The sequence below is a fragment of the Rhagoletis pomonella genome, unplaced genomic scaffold (genome assembly GCF_013731165.1).
Source record: "Rhagoletis pomonella isolate Grant_MI unplaced genomic scaffold, Rhpom_1.0 Rhpom_scaffold_00010, whole genome shotgun sequence".
NCBI classification, from domain to species: Eukaryota; Metazoa; Arthropoda; class Insecta; order Diptera; family Tephritidae; genus Rhagoletis; species Rhagoletis pomonella.
Genome location: NW_023458564.1, coordinates 2,221,665 through 2,230,079, shown reverse-complemented (window position 1 = coordinate 2,230,079; position 8,415 = coordinate 2,221,665).

The window sequence follows — 8,415 nt, the reverse complement described above, 5'->3', positions numbered from 1 at the left end:
AACCAATTGGTGATCAAACTCCAACCAATAACTTATTATTTGCTATACTAGTATGCTGTTTTGTAGCCCATTGAATTCTAGTACACCAGAGTACAAGATTCAATTGGCTAAAAATTACCGTTGATTTTTTAGATTTTTTCTGTTGAAGATGTTAAGGTTTTCTTCCATATAAAAATAAATTTGTGTTTGTAATTTTCAGAGTTTTTGAATCTTGTGCTTTATTCTACATACTCAGAATCTTTCTAGGAAATCGAATCGAAAAAGCTCGAATTTTTTACGAAAATTTGTAATATTACGTAAAGTTTGAAACTTGGATTTATGCGGGGTTTCTTAAAGAAAGAAATAAATAGCCAAAATTTAATAACTAAGAAATAGTATGTTAAAACTTGTCAAAATATGGTTCGGCTATAATTTTTCTGACCAGTGTATGTATGTATGTATATTTTACTTATAAATTTAGTAAATAAGGAAGAATTAATGAGAATATTAAAATAAACTTGACTTTATTTACTTCTTTTATTCCTGAGGTTATATTGACTTGGGCTTGCCTCGATTGAATCACTTAGGAACGCCACTGTATGGAATCAGGGAAAGCTAAATCGTGGACATTCTTAATCGAATATACTCTATCTCTTTCGCAGAATAAAAGGCAATTTCCATGAAATCCGATCCCTGGTGATCACATGCCATGTTCCGATTAGTATATCGATAACCCTGTTGATAACTGTGTCGATAAAAATTCCGATAACAATATCCATAAAATAAAATATACAGAAAAATACAACGATTACAAAATCGATTAATTCATCGATAAATATAACAATCATCAGTATCGATTATTGTACATATCGTTAACAATATAAATGACTAAAGCGATAACTAAATCAATTATTTAATCGATTATTATTCTGATAACACAATCCATTATTGTATCGATAACAATATCGATTATTATATTGTTTATTATATCGATTACAATAACGGTTATTCAATCAATAACAGTATCGATAACAATATCGATTATTTTATCGGTAGCAATATCGATTATTATGTCGATAAAAATATCGTTTTTTATATCGATAACAATATCGATCTTCATCCTCATCCTTTTCTTCATATTTATCTTTATTTTTGCATATTCCTCTTCACCTTTACCTTAAAGTGTTTAAATTTACTTTGATCTCCGTTTTTGCCTGTACCTCTAGGCATCTTTGTTTTTGTTTTTATTCTCAAACCGCTAAACCGCTGAGACCATTTCCATGTGTATTATTCCGCTTGAATTTGACAATTTACTCCCAACCAACCAACTGCCGCTAAAGAAGTTTACTTCATAAATTCAAGAAATGTTCTTACCCTTTCAGTTACCCTAATTCTTATGTATCTATCATTGTCTCCATTTTCGTCTTTATCTTCACTTTTGCCTTCTTTTTTTTGACTTCATCGTTATCATTTATTTCTTCATCTTCATATTTATCTTTATTTCAAAGCTTAATTTCAAATGTGAAGTGAAACAACATACCGAAACATGTTGCAGCAACATCTATACACAAATACGAAAATGTTTAAACGACGGTTTTGGCCGTAATTTTCAACCAATTGTGAAACGCTGCTCATCTACCTTTCCAATGGTTTTCTTGGTTTGGAAATCGGTTCGGTAGAATCACCAAACGAACGGAGACAAAATTCATGTTAGCGTATTAATATATAGATATATTGTTTTTCATAAGGGAGCTTTTTCTACTTGTAATACTTAAATATTGCAGTTCGTCCTATTTTTTGTCAATAATTTTAAACTTTTAAACTTTCAGCGCACTTACGATCTCCTTCTTCAAAATTGGAATGAAAGGTATTATATTTTTGTGACATTCTGAGTTTCACCTTGTTTGAAACGTTATCGTCAAAGAATGGAAACACTATCCCTTCATCTGACGAGTACCACAGATAATAGCAAGCTTTGACAACCACTCTCTTTGACAGTTCTTTATTAAAATTTATTAATGAATATCTCGCTGTCCGATTTTTTGTTCCGTTATCAGAGTTGCACTACTTAGGGTCTGTTTCTCAATGTCTGGTTAACACTAAATGCAGGTTAAATATCGTTGTCGACGTGATCGACTACATAACTTATAACAGCCAGTCGATAACGATGATTAACCTGTAGTTAGTGTTAACCAGACACCTCGACCTCGAGCCGGCAAAATACTAAATTAAAAGTTTTTTATTTCCACTCACTCGCATCGGTTAATTTTTTTTTCTCAAATACCTGAAATGTTTTCATTTTTTATACAGTAGTCAGTAGTATGTACTTAAACAACGTTAGTTGCAGTTTATATATTCATTTGTATAAATGTACATATTTTCATAAACATACATACTCATGTTTTATACTCAGCTGTGAATTATTAATGTCTAAAATATTTTAAGAATGAAAAAATTCAACAAAAGGTTCCAATTAATTATTCTTATTAAATATAAGCGGAAAGCTGCTAAAATGCATTGTGAGGCTAAAATAAAACAAATGATTTACACGCGCCTGTTAGATAAAGAGATAAATTATTATTTTTAAATAATTGCCTTATGATTGCGAATTAATAATTTCATCACTTGCATAATATTCAAACATAAATATGCTTTAACCTACATTTATAGCGATGTAAGGGAAGCGGCGTAAAATTCATTTCCACATCCCGTCAACCGGTACAGTACGATGGCCAAAATTCTCTAGGACAGATTATAAAGATTAAGGTCTTACAATGATCGCAAAGACGACCCCATTGAAAACAGTGTGGTCTTTTGAAAAATTCTGATTCTGGTCCTGATTCTGAATTATTAAATTTTTCATAATCGTTCACAGTGTGGCCACACAGAAGCACATCTAAGAGGCACCTGCAATGATTCCCGTGGTCTAGACAAATCATAGGAACACAAAAAGGCATTTGCGACAAATTTCCCAATTGCCACCGTCGCATATATGAGCAGCAAGTATAGCATATTTGATCGGGAACACGCGTTGCACAGTGAAATAAACCACCGAAATACATTTCTTATGCTCCACTACTATAGCAATGATTTTAGAATTTTAAGAAATCGGGTGAAAATTTACTGTTTTAGAAATCTCATTTGTAAAAAAAATAATTTACAAATATTTCGCTTATTCGAGCTAACCTCTAAAAAACGCCTTGGAGGATGTGTTATGGGCTGATATAAAATCATTGTTAAGGAGTGAGAAAGCTGATCATAATTTGTCGCTCAGTTATATCCTTAGGGTTTGGAGAGTGTTCAGTGCATCGTTTGTGCCGATCTAAGTAATAGCTGTAAAATCTCCCCCATGAGAGATTTTTGCTGAAAACCCTAGAGACGATGTTTGATCTGAACATTAGGAACACATTCCTCGTAAGTAACTATCGGAGCTCAATATACGCACAACAATACCGCATTTCGCACCGGGGAATTTTCATATACATAAGGGCTCACTGTTGTTGTCACTCTCGACGTGGAGGGGTTTTAGTAAAGTCCATCGGGCTGAATTAAAATCCATCAGAAACCACCAACCAAAAATTAGAAACCATTCCCAAGGAAACATACACCTGATGGTCTCAAAAAAATAAGGCTAGATAGTACAAATATTATATTGAAAATTTTTTTTACATTTCCTCTGGAAAACACACATGGAGGAAACTGTGAAGAAAGCTGTAAGACGTGTAGGTCCATGGCAACAAAAATCTGGGGATGGAATGCAATAGTATTGAGACGGCTCTATGAGGCCATAGTAAGACCCATGACGGCATATGGATCTTTCATCTGGGTCGAAATAACTGCACAATTTGGAGCAGTTAAAAAACTCGCCAAGATACAAAGACTAGCATGCGTATGCATAACTGGACTCAAGACAACTTATACGACCAAATACTTGGAAGTACTTCTAGATCTTAACCCTATTTTATATTCTGCTCTTGACTGGTGATGGAGTGCCTAAGAGTGCCGGGAGTTTGCGTTCTATGGGCTCCGATACATACTTTTTGTACTGAAGAAAATAAGAATGCTAATAAACATGCAATAAAGAAGCGTATGAAAGAGGGTACACCCTTTGCTTTATCCCCTATGGAGGAAGAAGCTCAAGGAAACCGCTACTGGGACAATCTATCAGGTCTACAGCATTTCAAAGTATTTCTAGGAACATGAAACCTAAAATGCTTTAAAAACTGTATAAGGGCTTCTCTAAAACAACTTACAAATTATTACAGAAATTCTGACTGGACAATGCCGGCTGAATCTTCACCTGACCAAACTGGAGTTTACACGCAGGAGCAATGGACATTTCGCAGGATGAATATCGAAACTGCGCAACACATTTTGGAACGGTGTCCTGCGCTGATGCACAAACGCAAAAGGCACTTGGGTTATCAACTAATAACCGAGGGCTACAATAATAGTGCAAATATTTTTTCTTTTTCTTCATGATTAAAATGCCCATCTAGAAAATTACTGTAACACCAGTTTCTATACTAATAGCGTTGAATCTGCGCGATTCACAACCAGTTATATTCCCGATTCTGATTTTTGGGTTATGCCTCTTTTGAAAAAAGTGTGTAATATGCGTATACACTATTTTTACTTTAAACGAAAATTTAGACCTTCAAATGTACAGCCTTAAAAGATAATTCATTTGACAGACACAAAAAAACACACGAAGAAAAATACGGAGCAACCGAATGAGCAAGGAGGCAATCAAGAAATCTTAATAGCGCAAAATGCACTTTGGGGTGTAATTTTGCGCCACAACGCGCTCTCTTGCCACAATATACCCTTTGAAGTGTTTTTTTTTAAAAGTCATGTTAGTGGCGAAACCTAGAGAAAAAAAAAGATGGAACAGAACAGAACAGAAGATATGTCTGGATATGCAAAAATTGCTAACAACAGCAATACAGAACTCTTTTTCTTCCAAATTAGCCCATTTTAGAAGTGAATTTAAATGCATTACATATGTATATGGGCTGTAACTGAAAATGGGGTGAGTAAGGACAAAGAAAAAGATAGACCAAACCAACAACAGTAAAATTGCTGACAGAAATCGGAACAGACTTATGTAGTCTTTTCCAAAAACAAAAAAAAAATACTTCATTCACAGTTCCTGCAACTTGAAAAAGAACGACAAACAACGAGACAGACAGCAAAACAATTTACTTCCTGTCGCGCGACAGCGAAATGCACATGGAATCAACGAGAAAACATTTTACAAGAAAAAAAAATACATACAAAATGCAAATGGTTGGCAACAAAACAAACACACAGACAGACATTACAAGACAACAATGCGGAACGCAACTGTGTTGTTTTCAAAACAACGAAGAAACTTACATTAACTTCTGTGCACGCATGGAGGTAGTTTTAGAAACAACAACAAAAATAACCTACAGACATTTATTATGTTAGAGCGGAAATAAAACAAGATCGTCACGATAAAACTGATATGCAAATAAGGTAGAACAAAATAAAGCTAGTTTCGAATATTCAAGTAGGCAAGGGCATGCATATGTACATACAAACATATGTATGTATTTAAGTGGTAAGAACGTGTTAACTTGCATGAGTATTATGCATCTTTAAGGAAAGTATTTTTTTATGATTTCAAATACTAAGAAACACTTCCGGGCACACATCTGTACTAGTAAAAAAAAAAATTGAGTTATGGCATTAACACTTCAGCAGGTGCCTTACTGCTGCGCCTAAATGGGAGCGCTAAGCGTTACGATGTCCCCGCCAGTGCCATTACATCCGCTTAGCACTATTTCAACATCGTTATGCGGACAGCGCTCATACATTTCTTTAAGACGTTCCTAGCATACCCCATTGCACTCCAATGATCCGTGATAAAAACAAAAAGATCTTGGAACTGACTAAATAAGGGCCGAGCTATTCTACCGCATGATGAATTCACACTCAGAATTTTACAGGGCAATTCTAGCAACTATTTCGATTGCTCGAAGCGTTGTTCTGTTTGTCTTTTAGCAATAAGTTTTTAAAAAATAAAAATAAAATATTTTTTTCTTTTAAAACAATGGGCCTTATGAACCAAAAATAAGCAATTGCTTTTTCTTAAACTTTTACTTAAATTTCTTTGAATAAATCGAGTAAAAGATTTGAAATTTTAAGAAAAAGCAATTGCTTAGTTTTTATTCATAAGACCCAATATCTAAAAACTAAAAATTAACAAAAAAAAAACAAACAATGAATTATAAAAGACGAAAAAACAAAATTAAGGCAGCTAAAGAGGATAAAAAATTTAATTAATTAAAAAAGAAATATTTTTAAACCCAATACAATCTAAAAAAAATTACAATTAAATACAAAAAACAATTTTTTTTAACAATAAAATTTGATAATTAAAAGAAAATTAAATTTAAAAAGGAAAAATATCTAAATAAAAAAAAATTTCTAAACATTTTATAAATGAAATTATAAAGATATTTTTATTTTAAATAATAATAATATATTGGCGCTTGCACATATGGCATGTACTTGCAGTAATGGCTAGACCTAAATAGGCAGATCAGGAGATCAATGATATTCTCAATTCTTCTAGGTAGTATTGCTAGACAACTCTTATCACCTTGCCTGGCCCCTGTCAAACATGAAGTCAAATGTGATATGACTTTTTTCTCTGTGTTTAGAGAAGACTGAAGTCATCTTATTATGCTCAATCGAAGAGTTAGAGAAATGCACATGAAATCGGTGAGATAGAGTCTCGCTGTTATTGCTCGTAAAGGTAGCCTCCAGAGGACCCCTATCCCACTGGAGGACTAAATATTAAATCGCATTGCTACTTTCACGATTCGCTCTTCAAGCGTCTAAAAAAAATTTGTTATAATCAATGAGAGCAGCTTTATACTTGTCCCACTGATGTTACTTTTGGCCTTCTTGAAAAGCTTCCTGACAGTTTTATGATTTGTATTCACTCCCTCGTTCCATAGGAGAACTTTACGTTTCATCAAGGAAGAACCAGATAGTGAGCTGTTATGAAAGATTTCTAGCGGGACACTACTAAGCAGATCCGATGCAGCCTCCATCTGATTACATTTTCCTTAACCTCCTTATCACATTCGAAGACATCGTTGTTTGGTTTTTTCTTTATTTTGGAGGCGATACTACACCCTTGGATTCGGTCAAAGTCCTGATTGAGGCTTGGTCAATGACAAATGCCAAATAAGTGGGAATTGAAGCATTTCAATAGTATTCTTAGATTTTCTAAAGCACAGTATTTGCTTTCAAACCTCATACAAAATTTTCCAAAATACCAAAACTCATACGACTGTTCAAAATAACTTAGAGCTCCACCTTTAATCTTACCCAAATTTGGTGGGATTTCTTTAGCCGTTTGAAACGAAATTAACTTTAGATTTTTGAAATTATGCAAAAAGCACACTCAGAATTTTTTTCAATTTATTTGATTTTTATTGTATTCCTAATTTCTCAAACTCAATGTGGTTTTGCACTTTGTGACAATGGCTATCTTAGTTAATAAGTAATTTTTAAAACAGCTGCAGCAATTTCGTGTTTAAGGTATCAGTCAAGTGCCAATAGATGCCCTTATAAATAGTTACTTAATAATATGTCAGTAAGGCATGTAATAAATTTTTCTTTTGTCGATTGCTGCAGTCGTTTGTTAAATTTTTAATTTTCTGCCTTTTCATTCCGGCTTATCTATTTAAATATTTATTCTAACTGCTACTGTGTAAAAAGGTTCCCCAATAAATTTGTGTCACCCATACGCCATGGTGAACTGCCTAAGCAATGCGACAAGCCTTCGGTGAGATATAAAAAAAAGAATTTAAATATAAATTCTGTATTCCACGCCACTAAATCTTTCAGGCCTAACAAGTTTAGTAGCTTTAACTTAAATAAATATGCAACGCCACTCCATCTTAATTTAACTTTGAACTATTATTTTCTTAACTCGTATTTGCTCACCATTCAACAGTTGCCAACTAGTTTGGCCCTCCTACAAAGTTCAGTAGTTTTGGTTTGCAGCTGAGCCTTTGCTATAAAGTTGAACTACAACGCCGCTAACACTCCACGGCTAAATCTCTCACACTTCTAATCAATTTCAGCATACATATATTTAATTGAAGCATGACGCGAACTGACAGCAATTTCAAAATTTGATTGCCTGCACTTTGACGTAATAGTAATAATAGAATGCAGTGGCCATTGTGCTAGATGTAATTCATCGCGCTTCAATTCAAGTGGATATAGAAGCAAATTTAAAGGGTTCCCTAAGGTCAACTTTATCCTAAAAGTCGGTTTGTTTAGCGCGAAATTCAATTAAATTTTGCATGCGAATTCCAGCTTCAACTTTCTAGCTTTCCACGAAGTACCATACAACTTCAGTTGCTGTCAAAAATAAATATTTATCTG